Source organism: Anomaloglossus baeobatrachus, chromosome 1 (genome assembly GCF_048569485.1).
Source record: "Anomaloglossus baeobatrachus isolate aAnoBae1 chromosome 1, aAnoBae1.hap1, whole genome shotgun sequence".
NCBI classification, from domain to species: domain Eukaryota; kingdom Metazoa; phylum Chordata; class Amphibia; order Anura; family Aromobatidae; genus Anomaloglossus; species Anomaloglossus baeobatrachus.
In genome coordinates, this window is record NC_134353.1 from 943,084,206 (window position 1) to 943,096,542 (window position 12,337).

The 12,337-nt window shown below is 42.9% G+C and overlaps 1 protein-coding gene across 1 annotated transcript in view; it reads left to right on the plus strand.

Annotated features, from left to right (window-relative positions):
• LOC142256797 (oncostatin-M-specific receptor subunit beta-like) overlaps positions 1-12,337 on the plus strand; it is a 109,539-nt gene that overhangs the window by 115 nt on the left and 97,087 nt on the right. The window lies entirely within an intron of this gene.

Consider the following 12,337-nt stretch of genomic DNA (forward strand, 5'->3'; position numbering starts at 1 on the left):
ATTGGTTCGTCGAACGTTCGACGAACTTGTCCTTCGTTCGACGAACCGATCTCGAACTCTAGGGGGGTTGCTCATCTCTACTCAATACTACAATATAATGTTACATAATGTCCCCCAGGCTGCTGAGTTCTTCATCTCACTTTAATGTTGGAGTCACAGGTACACAGCTCAATACTACAATATAATGCTACATAATGTCCTCCATGCTGCTGCTTTCTTTATTTCACCTCAGTGGTGGATTCACAGATCACAGCTCAATACTACAATATAATGTTACATAATGGCCTCCGGCTGCTACTTTCTTTATCTCACCTCAGTGGTGGATTCACAGATCACAGCTCAATACTACAATATAATGTTACATAATGGCCTCCGGCTGCTACTTTCTTTATCTCATCTCAGTGGTGGATTCACAGATCACAGCTCAATACTACAATATAATGTTACATAATGGCCTCCGTCTGCTACTTTCTTTATTTCACCTCAGTGTTGGAGTCACAGGTACACAGCTCAATACTACAGTATAATGCTACATTATTCCCCCTAGTTTATCTCACCTCAGTGGTGGATTCACATGTACACAGCTCAATACTACAATATAATGCTACATAATGTCCTCTAGGCTGCTGCTTTCTAGTAAATGCGATATCTTGCTCCAGTGATGTTCTCACAGCTACGCTGCTCAGTGCTGCTGTATAATGTGATTAATTTTGCTACTGCTTTCTTGTAAGTGTTGTAAGTTACCCTAGAGCTGGATTCACAGGTACACTGTTCTGTATTAATTTATTTTACTTGCTTCTATAACGCCAATAATTTCCACAGAGCTTTACAGATATTATCAGTATTGCTGTATAGTGTTGTGTATGCTGCTAATGTTTTGGAAAGATATCCCTCATGTCTGGGTATGTCATATATGAGATACATCATAGCAGCTAGTCTCAACCTGCTAGCTCAGAGACAACTGAAAACTAGAAACAGAGCCTGCTAAGAGGGAAACTGGTGAAACATGCAGGACAAAAGTCCTAAAATGGCAAAAAAAATTGGTGTTTTTTCATATCTACACACATGACAGATTATTCTGAACAGTCCTGGCAGATACAAAACTATTCAGAAACTGTTAATTCTGATTCTAGTGCGTTAATCAACAACATCTACATTAATGGACTCACATTTGCTTGAAATGAACACATACAGTCATATGAAAAAGTTTTGGCACCCCTATTAATGTTAACCTTTTTTCTTTATAACAATTTGGGTTTTTGCTATTTCAGTTTCATATATCTAATAACTGATGGACTGAGTAATATTTCTGGATAGAAATGAGGTTTATTGTACTAACAGAAAATGTGCAATCCGCATTTAAACTAAATTTGACAGGTGCATAAGTATGGGCACCTCAACATAAAAGTGACATTAATATCTTGTAGATCCTCCTTTTGCAAAAATCACAGCCTCTAGTCGCTTCCTGTAGCTTTTAATGAGTTCCTGGATCCTGGATGAAGGTATATTTGACCATTCCTGTTTACAAAACAATTCCAGTTCAGTTAGGTTTGATGGTCGCCGAGCATGGACAGCCGCTTCACATCATCCCACAGATGTTCAATGATATTCAGGTCTGGGGACTGGGATGGCCATTCCAGAACATTGTAATTGTTCCTCTGCATGAATGCCTGAGTAGATTTGGAGCAGTGTTGTGGATCATTGTCTTGCTGAAATATCCATCCCCTGCGTAACTTCAACTTCGTCACTGATTCTTGCACATTATTGTCAAGAATCTGCTGATACTGAGTTGAATCCATGCGACCCTCAACTTTAACAAGATTCCCGGTGCCGTCATTGGCCACACAGCCCCAAAGCATGATGGAACCTCCACCAAATTTTACTGTGGGTAGCAAGTGCTTTTCTTGGAATGCCGTGTTTTTTTGCCTCCATGCATAACGCCTTTTTGTATGACCAAACAACTCAATCTTTGTTTCATCAGTCCACAGGACCTTCTTCCAAAATGTAACTGGCTTGTCCAAATGTGCTTTTGCATACCTCAGGCGACTCTGTTTGTGGCGTGCTTGCAGAAACGGCTTCTTTCGCATCACTCTCCCATACAGCTTCTCCTTGTGCAAAGTGCGCTGTATTGTTGACTGATGCACATTGACACCATCTGCAGCAAGATGAAGCTGCAGGTCTTTGGAGGTGGTCTGTGGATTATCCTTATGGGGAGATAAGGTATGCACACCAGTGACTATGTAAGGGGAATACATGAAATAGCAGAAACTGCTGTGTGAATACTGACTTGAAAAATCCAATAGCTATATGCAAGAGTGAATATGTGAAAAATGGAATCTGCATTACTGCCATGAACATATGAATCAAGAGAAATTTAGCTACTGAATTGATCAATGCAATAGAGCCCCAACTTTGGCGTAGTGTTGGGGCTCTATTGCATTGATCAATTCAGTAGCTAAATTTCTCTTGATTCATATATTCATGGCAGTAATGCAGATTCCATTTTTCACATATTCACTCTTGCATATAGCTATTGGATTTTTCAAGTCAGTATTCACACAGCAGTTTCTGCTATTTCATGTATTCCCCTTACATAGTCACTGGTGTGCATACCTTATCTCTCCATAGTAATGTTTTTTTAGGTTTTTGCTCCCAGTTCGGACTTAGAATGGTGTTCCAAACGTTATTCCTATTTGTGGATTATCCTTGACTGTTCTCCCCATTCTTCTTCTCTGCCTTTCTGATATTTTTCTTGGCCTGCCACTTCTGGGCGTAACAAGAACTGTACCTGTGTTCTTCCATTTCCTTACTATGTTCCTCACAGTGGAAACTGACAGTTTAAATCTCTGAGACAACTTTTTGTACCTTCCCCTGAACAACTATGTTGAATAATCTTTGTTTTCAGATCATTTGAGAGTTGTTTTGAGGAGCCCATGATGCCACTCTTCATAGGAGATTCAAATAGGAGAACTACTTGCAAGTGGCCACCTTAAATACCTTTTCTCATGATTGGATACACCTGCCTATGAAGTTCAAAGCTCAATGAGGCTACAAAACCAATTTAGTGCTTCGGTAAGTCAGTAAAAAGTAGTTAGGAGTGTTCAAATCGAGAAATTGATAAGGGTGCCCATACTTTTGCACCGGTCAAATTTTGTTTATATGCGGATTGCACATTTTCTGTTAGTACAATAAACCTCATTTCAATCCAGAAATATTACTCAGTCCATCAGTTATTAGATATATGAAACTGAAATAGCTGCTGCAAAAACCCAAATTGTTATAAAGAAAAAAGGTTAACATTAATAGGGGTATCCAAACTTTTTCATATGACTGTAATTATTGTTTCCCAACCACATTCTTATGAAATCATAAATGTAAATAATATTATCCAAAGATCAACATCAGGTTCTCAGACGCCCACCGGAAGGTTAAACCTTCAGGACTGAAAAACCGGGATTGTGTTCAGTGAGATTGAAAACTTCCAGAATCCCAGAAAAGCAGAAAACAAATAAGTTTCATTATTCTCTTCTTTCTTATCTTAGATGCGATTGCCTCTGGGTTTTGGTCTGGCGTCAATCCAAAAACAAGGGAAAAAATGTGACCCCGGCATTTCCTCTGCCCAATGTTTTGTTACTGAGAGTAATATAAAAACACAATGAAAAATCAGCAATAAAAAAAAAGATTCAATTTGATTTTTGAAACAGGTTATTATTATTCACAAGGGATAACAAAGAAATAAAAGAGTATAAAGAAGCCGGAATGTGATACTCAACAAGTGAAGGGAAACTGGATGTTAAAAGAGCTAACTCCATACTTTTTTCATTTTACCTGCACAATAATGAATACATCAAGCAGTCAGGCATTTCTCAGAATAACCCCTGGAGTATTGACTTTCTATAATATCCCCACATATTACTAATGGTCATGAGGCAAAGTAGTAAAAAAGGAGAAAAAGATAAAAATCAATCAAGTAGCAGTTTTGCACAAACTTTGCCGGCATTGGGCTCTGTTCAGATGACAGATTCTGCCACTCCGCCCGATGGTTTCTTGGGCGTTCACCTGCTATGTTCTGATTCATAGGCAGGCTAGGAAGAGTTAATCTCTTCTAGTTTGCTTGCTCCTTTAATCACATATTGCTGGGGAGGCCTATCACATCTGCTCCCATCCTATTTATGCTGGTTGAATCCTTCTACCCATGCCAACTATAGCGTATTCTATGTTGATCTGTGAGGTGTAGTGTCCCAGACTTACTAGTGAAAGTTGTACTTACGTTGTGCTTATGGTTGTGGAATTTACCCCTGTTGTTTTGTACCTTCCTTCCTGCTTGTGTGTTATCCTCCTGAATCTCTTATTGTCTTTACCTTTGTGTGTGTGCTGTGTGACAGAGTTTTGGTTTTCCCTTGTCTGTGATAATCTGTGGGTTTCATCACACTCCTGTCCTGTCCCTCCCTGGGGGAGGGGAAATCAGATCAGGACTGGACAGGAGCAGGGCCCGGTAGGAGACTCAGGCCTCTCCACCATCAGGAGTATCCCTGAGATAGGGATAGCATAGGGCCCCCTAGCTTGAGGGACAGCTTAGGAGCCCCAGTTTCCCGCTATCTCATAGTCATTTTAACACCTGCATGGTGTTGTATATAGACTATGTGCTTGTTTGGTGTAGTATATAGAGCAGAGGCCCCTTAGGTCGCTTGTTGCGGCCCGAGTGCCCGCAGACCCCGTGACGATCGCGTTACTATGCAGGGGCCGGCAGGGCTTTACTACAGTTGATGCATTTGCGGCACAGCGCGGGCTAGGAGCTCTCTGCACTATACCAATCAGGACCGGAAGAATTGCGGTCACAGGGGGTCGCCACATAGGAGTCACAAGAGGCAACAGCCTTTCTGGAGCTCACACAGGTCCTGGGCCCCTGACAGTCTCTCCTCCAGCATACACCACATATGCGGCATGTTCCATCCATCAGAAGAGGGGAGAAATGCTGAGCACAGCCATCCCCTGCACTCACTGCTCCGGAGCCTCACAGGAGTAATCCCCGCCTACCGGGAGTAAGCCATGCCCACCGGCACAGAGCTGCTGTGGAGTCTCAGGCCTGTGCAGGGAGTGCTGCAGAAATATGAGAGACTTCTGAGGAGTTTGTATCCCTCTCTCCTGCACTGCCATTGCTCTGTAGTCAGGAGGCTCCAGAGGAACCCCATGCACCCTGAAGTGAGTACTAGATCTCCCTGAATGATGACTCCAGCCTCACTGCCCTCTTCTATCCTCCTATTTACCTCTCACAGCTGCACTATCCTGCCCCCGTCCCCCACAGCTGCACTGTCCTGCCCCCCTCCCCCACAGCTGCACTCTCCTGCCCCCCTCCCCCACAGCTACACTCTTTTGCCCCTCCCCCACAGCTACACTCTTTTGCCCCCTCCCCCACAGCTGCACTCTCCTGCCCCCTCCCCCACAGCCCTGTAACTGATGATATGCCTCACCACTGTCCTGTGATGGTGGCCCACCCTACTCATCTTCCTGGTTTGCTGTCAGACATCCAACTTTCCTATTTCTTTGTAAATACAGTGTGTACAAAACGCTCACATGTACAATATATAAAGAGAAATCTAGTGTATATGGCTGCATTTGTGTGAATGTGTACACATGTGGCTTTTTTAAAATTCAGATACTAAAAAAGCAGAATCAATACTAAAAGGGCAAAAAAAACCCTCTTAAAATACCAAAACTCGTGTACCATTAAAAAAAAAACTACTATTTTTTAAATCTATAATGTTATTTATAGCACGAATATAATGTACAGGAAAAAAAAAAAAAGATGGATAAGGCTATATACTAGGATAGGGGACAAAGATACAAGCATGGGATGGGAAAGCTGGGTGCTGAGGGAAAGAGGCTCTTTCCCTCAGCACCCAGCTTTCCCATGCTCTGATATCCCTCAGAACCCACCCATGCTCTGCTATACATGTTTCTCTTAGCACTCAAGTTTCCCATGTTTTGCCATGCATCTTTCCCTCAGCACCCAGCTTTCCCATGCTCTGATATCAAGGGCAAGCTGGGTGCTGAGGGACAGTTGTAAAGCAGAGCATTGGAAACCTGGGTGCTGAGGACAAGATGGATATTAGAATATGGAAAGCTGGGTGCTGAGGGAAAGAGAAAAGTGTCAGCGTAATCATCCTTTAGCCCAAGGGGGGGCCCCGGTCTTAAATTTACATCGGGTCCATCGAACTCTAGTTACGCCACTGATACCAATGTCAAGCAGGTATACATCGCTGTATGAAGTCACCTGCTTGCCTGTGAATGGTAAAGAGCAGAGAGCTCCTAGCGTGCACTGCGCCGCAAATGAATCAAGTGTAGCAAAGCCCTGCCAGCGCCGGCCCCCTGCATAGTAATTCGATCAGCATGGGGTCTACGGGTCTGCAGGCCACAACAAGCAGTTAAGAGAAAACAGGGAATGGAGGAAAGGTGAGAAGAATCTTTTTCTGTATGTCAAGAACGGCATAATAGGGAACTAGAATGAGGACTGGAGACTTGCGCAAAATGCTACAAGGATGGGCACATTGCTACAAGGATGGGCACAATACTACAGGATGGGCACAATGCTACAAGAATGGTCACAATGCTAGAAGGATGGGCACAATTTTAGAAGGATGGGCACAATGCTGCATCATGGGCACAATGATACAAGGATGGGCACAATGCTACATGGATGGGCACAATACTACAAGAATGGGCACAATGCTGCTGGGCACAAGGATGGTGGACATTACTACAGGGGACAAGAATGGGCACAATGCTACAAGCATGGTCACAATGTTACAAGGATGGGCACAATGTTACAAGGATGGGCACAATGTTGCAAGGATGGGCACAATGTTACAAGGATGGGCACAATGTTGCATGGTTGGGCAGAATGCTGCATGGATGGGCACAATGCTAGAAGGATGGGAACAATGCTACAAGGATGGGCACAATGTTACAAGGATGGGCACAATGCTGTATGGATGGGCACAATGCTACAAGGATGGGCACAATGCTACAAGGATGGGCACAATGCTGTATGGATGGGCACAATGCTGCATGGATGGGCACAATGCTACAAGGATGGGCACAATGTTACAAGGATGGGCACAATGCTGCATGGATGGGCACAATGCTACAAGAATGGGCACAATGCTACAAGGATGGGAACAATGCTACAAGGATGGGCACAATGCTGCAAGGATGGGCACAATGCTACAAGAATGGGCACAATGTTGCATGGATGGGCACAATGCTACAAGAATGGGCACAATGCTACAAGAGTGGGCACAATGCTACAAGGATGGGCCCAATGCTGCAAGGATGGGCACAATGCTACAAGGATTGGCACAATGCTACAGGATGGGCGCAATGCTACAAGAATGGGCACAATGCTACTGGACACAAGGATGGTGGAAATTACTACGGGGGACAAGAACGGGCACAATGCTACAAAGATGGGCACAATGCTACAAAGATGGGCACAATGCTACAGGATGGGCACAATACTACAAGGATGGGCACAATACTACTGGGCAATTTACTACTGGGCACATTACTACAAGGCTCAAGGATGGGCACATTATTACTGGGCACAAGGATGGGTATATTACTACTAGGCACAAGGATGGGCACATTACTACTGGGCACAAGAAAGAGATAAAAATGTTATTACCACTAAAAATGCTTTTTTACATATAAACGTAACAAACAAGTGCAGGTTTGTTTTAATAAACAAGCAAAAAATGTTCACAAAAAGTGATCCAAAGGTGTATAGAAGAAAATACATGGAATCACTAAAATGTCACTTGGCCCTGCAAAGAATGCAGCCCCCCAAATAATTTTTCCCCTATGTGCGGCCCATAAACCCAGCCAAGTTTGAGACCCCTGATATAGAGGATGCGTCCATTGTGGTTTAGTATATAGAGAATGTCTTCTGTGTGTGCAGTATATACAGTAGAGGATGTCTCCGGTGTGGTGTAGTATATAGAGGATGTTTCCTGTTTGGTGTAGTATATAGAGGATGTGTCCTGTGTGGTGTAGTATATAGAGGATGTTTCCTGTTTGGTGTAGTATATAGAGGATGTGTCCTGTGTGGTGTAGTACATAGAGGATGTGTCCTGTGTGGTGTAGTACATAGAGGATGTGTCCTGTGTGGTGTAGTATATAGAAGATGTGTCCTGTGTGGTGTAGTACATAGAAGATGTGTCCTGTGTGGTGTAGTATATAGAGGATGTCTCCTGTTTGGTGTAGTATATAGATGATGTCTCCTGTGTGGTGTGGTATATAGAGGATATGTCCTCTATGGTGTAGTATATAGAGGATGTGTCCTCTATGGTGTAGTATATAGAGGATGTATCCTGTGGGGTGTAGTATATAGAAGATGTGTCCTGTGTGGTGTAGTACATAGAAGATGTGTCCTGTGTGGTGTAGTACAAAGAGGATGTGTCCTGTGTGGTGTAGTATATAGAAGATGTGTCCTGTGTGGTGTAGTACATAGAAGATGTGTCCTGTGTGGTGTAGTATATAGAGAATGTCTCCTGTGTGGTGTAGTATATAGATGATGTCTCCTGTGTGGTGTGGTATATAGAGGATGTGTCCTCTATGGTGTAGTATATAGAGGATGTGTCCTCTATGGTGTAGTATATAGAGGATGTGTCCTGTGTGGTGTGGTATTTAGAGGCTGTGTCCTATGTGGTGTAGTATATAGAGGATGTTTCCTGTTTGGTGTAGTATATAGAGGATGTGTCCTGTGTGGTGTAGTACATAGATGTGTCCTGTGTGGTGTAGTACATAGAGGATGTGTCCTGTGTGGTGTAGTATATAGAAGATGTGTCCTGTGTGGTGTAGTACATAGAAGATGTGTCCTGTGTGGTGTAGTATATAAAGGATGTCTCCTGTGTGGTGCAGTATATAGATGATGTCTCCTGTGTGGTGTGGTATATAGAGGATGTGTCCTCTATGGTGTAGTATATAGAGGATGTGTCCTGTGTGGTGTAGTATATAGAGGATGTATCCTGTGCGGTGTAGTATATAGAGGATGTATCCTGTGGGGTGTAGTATATAGATGATGTGTCCTGTGGGGTGTAGTACATAAAGGATGTGTCCTGTGGGGTGTAGTATATAAAAGATGTGTCCTGTGGGGTGTAGTACATAGAGGATGTGTCCTGTGTGGTATAGTATATAGAGGATGTGTCCTGTGTGGTGTAGTATATAGAGGATGTGTCCTGTATGGTGTAGTATATAGAGGATGTCTCCTGTATGGTGTAATATATACAGGATGTGTCCTGTTTGGTGTAATATATAGAGGATGTGTCCTGTGTGGTGTAGTATATAGAAGATGTGTCCTGTGTGGTGTAGTATATAGAGGATGTGTCCTGTGTGGTGTAGTATATAGAGGATGTGTCCTGTATGGTGTAGTATATAGAGGATGTGTCCTGTGTGGTGTAGTATATAGAGGATGTGTCCTGTGTGTGGTGTAGTATATAGAGGATGTCTCCTGTGTGGTGTAGTATATAGAGGATGTCTCCTGTGTGGTGTAGTATATAGAGGATGTGTCCTGTGTGGTGTAGTATATAGAGGATGTGTCCTGTGTGGTGTAGTATATAGAGGATTTGTCCTGTGTGGTGTAGTATATAGAGGATGTGTCCTGTGTGGTGTAGTATATAGAGGATGTCTCCTGTGTGGTGTAGTAAATAGAGGATGTGTCCTGTGTGGTGTAGTATATAGAGCAGTGTTTCTCAACTCCAGTCCTCAAGACCCACGAAACACTGATATAGAGGGTGTGTCATGTATGGTGTAGTATATAGAGGATGTGTCCTGTGTGGTGTAGTATATAGATGATGTGTCCTGTATGGTGTAGTATATAGAGGATGTCTCCTGTGTGGTGTAGTAAATAGAGGATGTGTCCTGTGTGGTGTAGTATATAGAGCAGTGTTTCTCAACTCCAGTCCTCAAGACCCACGAAACACTGATATAGAGGGTGTGTCATGTATGGTGTAGTATATAGAGGATGTGTCCTCTATGGTGTAGTATATAGAGGATGTGTCCTGTGTGGTGTGGTATTTAGAGGCTGTGTCCTATGTGGTGTAGTATATAGAGGATGTTTCCTGTTTGGTGTAGTATATAGAGGATGTGTCCTGTGTGGTGTAGTACATAGATGTGTCCTGTGTGGTGTAGTACATAGAGGATGTGTCCTGTGTGGTGTAGTATATAGAAGATGTGTCCTGTGTGGTGTAGTACATAGAAGATGTGTCCTGTGTGGTGTAGTATATAGAGGATGTCTCCTGTGTGGTGTAGTATATAGATGATGTCTGCTGTGTGGTGTGGTATATAGAGGATGTGTCCTCTATGGTGTAGTATATAGAGGATGTGTCCTGTGGGGTGTAGTATATAGAGGATGTGTCCTGTATGGTGTAGTATATAGAGGATGTCTCCTGTATGGTGTAATATATACAGGATGTGTCCTGTTTGGTGTAATATATAGAGGATGTGTCCTGTGTGGTGTAGTATATAGAGGATGTGTCCTGTGTGGTGTAGTATATAGAGGATGTGTCCTGTGTGGTGTAGTATATAGAGGATGTGTCCTGTATGGTGCAGTATATAGAGGATGTGTCCTGTGTGGTGTAGTATATAGAGGATGTGTCCTGTATGGTGCAGTATATAGAGAATGTGTCCTGTGTGGTGAAGTATATAGAGGATGTGTCCTGTATGGTGTAGTATACAGAGGATGTGTCCTGTATGGTGTAGTATATAGAGGATGTTTCCTGTATGGTGTAGTATATAGAGGATGTGTCCTGTATGGTGTAGTATATAGAGGATGTGTCCTGTATGGTGTAGTATATAGAGGATGTGTTCTGCGTGGTGTAGTATATAATGGATGTGCCCTGTATGGTGTAGTATATAGAGGATGTGTCCTGTGTGGTGTAGTATATAGAGGATGTGTCCTGTATGGTGTAGTATAAAGAGGATGTGTCCTGTATGGTGTAGTATATAGAAGATGTGTTCTGCGTGGTGTAGTATATAATGGATGTGCCCTGTATGGTGTAGTATATAGAGGATGTGTCCTGTATGGTGTAGTATATAGAGGATGTGTCCTGTGTGGTGTAGTATATAGAGAATGTGTCCTGTGCGGTGTAGTATATAGAGGATGTGTCCTGTGTGGTGTAGTATATAGAGGATGTGCCCTGTGTGGTGTAGTATATAGAGGATGTGTCCTGTGTGGTGTAGTATATAGAGGATGTGTCCTCTGTGGTGTAGTATATAGAGGATTTGTCCTGTGTGGTGTAGTATATAGAGGATTTGTCGTGTGTGGTGTAGTATATAGAGGATTTGTCGTGTGTGGTGTAGTATATAGAGGATGTGTCCTGTGTGGTGTAGTATATAGAGGATTTGTCCTGTGTGGTGTAGTATATAGAGGATGTGTCCTGTGTGGTATAGTATATAGAGGATGTGTCCTATGTGGTGTAGTATATAGAGGATGTGTCCTGTGTGGTGTAGTATATAGAGGATGTGTCCTGTGTGTGGTGTAGTATATAGAGGATGTCTCCTGTGTGGTGTAGTATATAGAGGATGTCTCCTGTGTGGTGTAGTATATAGAGGATGTGTCCTGTGTGGTGTAGTATATAGAGGATGTGTCCTGTGTGGTGTAGTATATAGAGGATTTGTCCTGTGTGGTGTAGTATATAGAGGATGTGTCCTGTGTGGTGTAGTATATAGAGGATGTCTCCTGTGTGGTGTAGTAAATAGAGGATGTGTCCTGTGTGGTGTAGTATATAGAGCAGTGTTTCTCAACTCCAGTCCTCAAGACCCACGAAACACTGATATAGAGGGTGTGTCATGTATGGTGTAGTATATAGAGGATGTGTCCTGTGTGGTGTAGTATATAGATGATGTGTCCTGTATGGTGTAGTATATAGAGGATGTCTCCTGTGTGGTGTAGTATATAGAGGATGTGTCCTGTGTGGTGTAGTATATAGAGGATTTGTCCTGTGTGGTGTAGTATATAGAGGATGTGTCCTGTGTGGTATAGTATATAGAGGATGTGTCCTATGTGGTGTAGTATATAGAGGATGTGTCCTGTGTGGTGAAGTATATAGAGGATGTGTCCTGTGTGTGGTGTAGTATATAGAGGATGTCTCCTGTGTGGTGTAGTATATAGAGGATGTCTCCTGTGTGGTGTAGTATATAGAGGATGTGTCCTGTGTGGTGTAGTATATAGAGGATGTGTCCTGTGTGGTGTAGTATATAGAGGATTTGTCCTGTGTGGTGTAGTATATAGAGGATGTGTCCTGTGTGGTGTAGTAAATAGAGGATGTGTCCTGTGTGG